We start from the raw sequence: 6,000 nt of genomic DNA on the forward strand, positions 1-6,000 counted from the left end.
ATCTACTATCTCTCTGGACATAAACACTCTAATATGGGTCCAGACGACTTTATAAGAAGAAACCGAGCCCATAAGCAGAGCAGAGAACAAGGGAACAGAGTAAGCCATTTCCTATAAAACAAACAAACAAACAAAAAACACTAAGAAATAACAACTTGTTTATGTGCTTCTTTTAATTTTGAACTGATATAGTATTAGTCCTATATCTGTAGGAATAAGTAGTCAGTCACAGTCAGTGTCTTTTGAGGACATGTGCTTAACTATTATTTTGCCAAGTATACAGAAAGGCCAGTGATCAAGGATAGAAGACAGCCAAGAGTTGGCCACAGAAGATTCCATGAAAGCACACCCAGCGCTATCTTTCATGCCATCACTGCCTTTTGCTTCCTTGGTCAAATCCAAGAAATAGTTGCATATGGTTAGGCTTCCCAGATGTTCTCATCCGTTCACCACATGTCAGCTGTAAATCCAAGGGAAGGATTTGGACTGGTTTCATATATTCTTTTTTAACTTCCTTATAATTAAAGAACTAGATGGTCTTTATATTACCATCTTTCCAATTCACTAGTAAATAAATAAAAAGGACATTTAAATATATATCTGTACTATAACAGCAGAGTCAGAACTAGAACAGTGAACTCATAGATTATCTGTTACCTGAGGAAGAAAACACATTTTTGCTAGAACTATGTTATGTATATTATTCTTACATGTATGGAACACAGTATCAAGAAAGAGAGAGAGACAGTACCAACCATATACACTAAATTTCTGTACCCTTAACAAAGTTTTAGAGGAAGGCCTGAGGAAACCAATGTGTATTGGGCTCTCATGATTTATAAGAGTGTAATACATTTTTAAGATTAGGTCAGTTTTTAAATCTATGTAAATTTTAAAAATCAGATTGATGAAAAAGGAAAAAGACTTTCAGTTCTTTATCTCAAATTCTTGAAAATGCTAAAGCCAGAAGTTTATAGTAAAATATCAGATACATCTCCTTATAGATAATAACGTCAGTTTATTGGTGCTGTTATCTCTCTAATCTATCTTCTTATAGAAAACAAACTCAGGATTAAAGTGAGCAAAAATCACACTAATAATTGTGTTTACTGCCAACCTCAGACTCATTTGGAAAAATTTTCAAGAAAAAATATTTTCAGAACTTTCAAATAGGCTATAGTTACAGTCTGTGAGAAAACCAACATTTTATAAGTTAGTAAGAATCCTGATGAATATTACGTGATGATTTTTATATGTGTTAGAGAACACACGATTTACATCCCTTAAATTAAAGCAATCAGGAATTAAATAATGGCTTGAACTCAGTGGGATGCACCCCCAGTATGGTTTACAGATGGTAGCAGTTAGATATGACTCCTGGTCCTGCTCGTTAAAGTGGTGGGTTCAGTAATGGGCAAGTTACTTTCCCTTCTCTACATACCAACTTTTCATCAGCGAAATGGAGATAGTATTGTATGACATAGTTTCTATAGGTAACCATATGGCATTTGTACACTTACATTTATTTTAAGAGATAGATTTCATTTCAAACAACTACAACAAAAACAAAACAAACAAACAAAAAATCCCAAGAAAACCACAAAAGAACACAGGGAAAATTTTGGAGGTGATGGATATTGTGATTGTGGTGATGGTATACCAGGGGTAAACATCTGTCCACACATCAAGTTATATGTAGTAAATATGTGCAATATTTTTATCAACTATACTTCAATAATGGCTTTTTAAAAAGGAAAATAAAATGAGAAAGTGCCCAACAGTGGTTACTAATATTATTTTATTTGTGTATATATATAATTTTTCTTTTGTTTTTGTTTTTTGGGTTTTTTTAGCATTTTGTTTTTCTTAATTTATTTCATTATGTTAAATTAGCCAGCATATAGTACATCATTAGTTTATGATGTAGTGTTCAAAAATTCATTAGTTGTGTATAAGACCCAGTACTCATCACAACATATCCCCTCCTTAATACCCATAACTCAGGTACTCCATCCTCTCACCCCTCTCCCTTCTGTAACCCTGTTTGGTTTCTGGAACCCAGAGTCTCTCAAAGTTTTTCTCTCTCTCTGATTTCTTTCCGTCGTTATCCCTCCCTTCCCCTATGGTCCTTGGTGCTACTCCTTGTGTTCCACATATGAGTGAACCCATATGATAATTGTCCTTCTCTGCTTGACTTATTTCACTCATCATAACCCCTTCAGTTCCATCCATGTCGATGCAAATGGTGGCTATTCATCATTTTTGATGGCTGAGTAATATCCCATTATTTATATGTACCACATCTTCTTTATCCATTCATCTGCTGAAGGGTATTTTGGCTCCGTCCACAGTTTGGCAAACCCTTGTGTTGAGGACTGACTTTCAATAAATCACAGTGAGGGCGTTCTTAAGTATTATTAGTGAATCTCTTACCACTTCTATGTATCTGTGGTTTAATAGTTACAAAACACAAGTCCACTTGGATTAAAAAAAAAAAAATCTGGGGAAATAAAACCACCTTCCCAAGGTCATGTTCCTGAACCCATGTGCTTAACTCCCTCACAATAATTCTTCTGGCTGTGCAAAGTGAGTTTGTGTTCCTGATAAGAATCCCAAGCTACTGCAAGAAGCCAAATCCCAAAATTAAAATAAAATAAATTGGAGTATAATAGCATGAATTAACATTAAGTACAATTGAATTTTTTTGGAAATGGTCAGGAAATTCTTTTGAATTTAGCCAAACTAAGTGTACAAAGTTTGGCATTTGCTTACTTGCCATATTAGACCATCCTTTCCCTCCTAGATCTATCTTCTTTCTTGAAGACTTCTCTGAGTTCCTACTTCTAATTTTCAGTACCCCATTCCCTACAGATCCATGTTCGATACCAGGATAGACTAAGACATTAAGTGGTATCAGTTAGCCTTTTAATAGGTTAGGAATAGCAACCAACACAGATATGTAACCACCAATGGGGGTTTGAGGTTGAAATACGTGGAGATTTTGAAATCTGAAATAACAATTTTTAGATATTCACCTACTCTTCCTTGACCCTTTAGCTTAGAATTCTCTATGCTTCTTAAAAAATTTCATTGTAAGATTCCAAAAGACAAAACATGTTTATTGTAGGGAGAAATATATATATATATATATATATATATATATATATATATAAAAGAAGAAGAAAGCAAGGAAACCCTCCAGACTCTTCCTTCTGGAGACATCCATTGTTAACCCCTTGGTACACTGATTTCTAGATCCTTAGATGTGAAATTAGGTCCTCTATTCTCTGAATCGTGACAGCTCTTTGCACACTCAAACAAAATTATGCTGAGCCTGTCTTTAGTTTTTCTCCACTCAAAATCAAACAAAAGCCAAAACAAAAACCCAAGGCACTTCTTCTTAGCATTAAGTGTTTAGAACCATGCCAGTACACTTTGTCAGTCAAAGGAATAAGAGATGTTTTCTGTTCCTCTGAAAAAATTATAATGAAGCAAAGTTTAGTATATCTAGCAGTCTCTCTTTCTGAGCTTTGTCTGAGCCAGGAGTTCAAAAGTGAGGCACAACAAAATGGTTTAGAATGTTGACACATATTTAAAATTAGACTTCATGTAATCGTTTGACATATAGCTTTCGGGTAAAAACAATCAAAACAAGATTTCTGCTTATATTTTGCTTACCTTATATCAGGTAGTAAGATCAGTTAGTTGATAAGAATTTGTGATGAATAAATATTTTATCTTTCCTCATTTTCAAGATACGGTAAATTGATGAATATTTCTTCAAATGAACACTATCCAATAAAAACAACTTGCAATAAAAGAATGTAAAATGGTATGAAATTAGAATTAGGGAGGCTCATTAAAATCTCTACATCTTCCAAGCATGTACAGTGTTGAAAATTCGTTAGCTGTTTAACACATTTACACACCCTTTAAAACCATACAAACTGATTTTATTACTGGGCTTTTATTTTTTCATTTTCAAAAAGGATTATATATTTTTTCATCTCTGAGGCTCCTAAGGTTTAAATGCAAAATAATTAACATTGAGTTCTTGCTAATTAAGTCAAGCAGAGGAGATTTAACTGACACTATGCTAAGTTCTCAATTAAAAGACTGTCTCATTGCATTAAACAGAGTGCATTTATCACAAATAAACTTGCATCCTATTTATCTGATATGACAGTTAATGGGTAAAGAAAATTAATCTTCCCAGTGTTGTGGGCAACAAATGCATTGTTGTCTTCCTTCTAATTGTCTGACCTAGAATGTCTGAAGCAAAAAAAGAAAAGCAGAAAAAGAAAAAAAAAAGGATATACACTATTGTCTTTAAACTGAACTGGAATATAATAAAACCTAAAGTAAGTTTCATTTCAATAAGTTGAGTAGTGCTATTGAACTAAATAAAAAAAAAAGGAAAGAAAAATCTTCAAGGTCTATGCATAAACATATATAAGCTCTACTCAAACATGATTAAACACCAAGGGATGTATGGTAACTTAAGTTATAAGACAGACACAAAATTGAAACAGCTAGGGTATCCTGTGCTTCTCCTAAATATCAAAAAATATCTATCCTAGAAATTATTTCACCAACTTCTTTTAATATATTCACTTATTAATTTACTTATATTTATTGAATTCCATTTAATGCCAGCCACAATGTTAAATGCTACACACATAAACACAAGGAACAGCACATATCTGTCAGCTCAAATTTTTTATTGTACTTTATGGAAAATTGAGAATTTTGAATATAAGTAGGACAGATACAAACTTATGGATATAACTTAGAATCTGACTCTGTTAGGATATAAGTCTCTTTTGACTGGCAGAGAAAATATACTTCATATCAGTGGCTTAAATAAATACCAATAATAGATTTCTAAGTTTACTTTTTAGCATATGCTTAAGAGGTTTTCTCTCAAAATTAATTAATTTTAGAATTGTCCACATTCATTAAAGTATTTTCTTCATATTTTTAAAATATCATAAGTTGTTTTTCTGAATGGCCATATTCTTAACATACAACTGGATTTTTTTTAAAGTGATTTTATTTTTAATGTATTTTTCTGCAGTTAGAATATACTTAGCTAACTCAGTTTCACATGACTTTGATTTGCTACTGAGTATATTTTATCAATATATCATATAAAATGCCTTGATTTTTCAAGCAAGGGCCAAGAAAAAAAAATCTTCAGTGATCCTGTAATAATTTCAGTACCAACATGATTTAAGGTTTGATCAGAGTCAGGAATATGGATTTGTAAGGCAAACAAATCAAATGTTAAAATGGAGCAGTTTGAGTATTTATAATAACTTTGCTCCTATAATTCTGCAGAAATATGCTCCTATGCCCTAGAAAAATGGGGAATGGAAAGAGTAATAAATCAGCATGGCTATATTGGTCTTAGATTTTATGCAAGCACCTAAAATAAATTGTATTTTACACTAACAGAACGTATTTCTCTGATTCTTAAAATTTCACAATGTTCTCTGACAGTTAAACTAGTTCAATCAAATAAGGTCAGCCCGGCAAATAGTAAATATTTTACAGGGTTTCAATTATCAGGAGAATAAACTAGAAAAGAAAGAAGCCTTTCACGTATCTTTTGTGATCCATACCATATTTATATGGCATTCCCCAACTGTTCCATTTCCCTATTGATATACTGACTGATTTGTGACATTCAACAGATTCACAAAAGAGTGCTTTACCACATTCCATCCCATTCCATTCCATTCCAAGTTTTAGCACATGACTGAGGCCAGATCAACTAAGGGATGTTCTGTAATGTAGTAATGATTTGACGAGGGTTTGAGATTAGAAAATCTGGCTTCGAATTTTAGCTCTATCCCTTTATAAATACAGATTTCTGGTTAGTGCAAAATATATACTCCCATTTCTTTTTTTATTTATCTCTTACTAGAATTCTGATTTTGATGTAAGAGCAAAGTGCTCAGATAAAAACCTTTATTCCCCAGACTTCTTTACAATGAA

Source organism: Enhydra lutris, unplaced genomic scaffold (assembly GCF_002288905.1).
Source record: "Enhydra lutris kenyoni isolate GAN:26980312 unplaced genomic scaffold, ASM228890v2 scaffoldscaffold22, whole genome shotgun sequence".
NCBI lineage: Eukaryota > Metazoa > Chordata > Mammalia > Carnivora > Mustelidae > Enhydra > Enhydra lutris.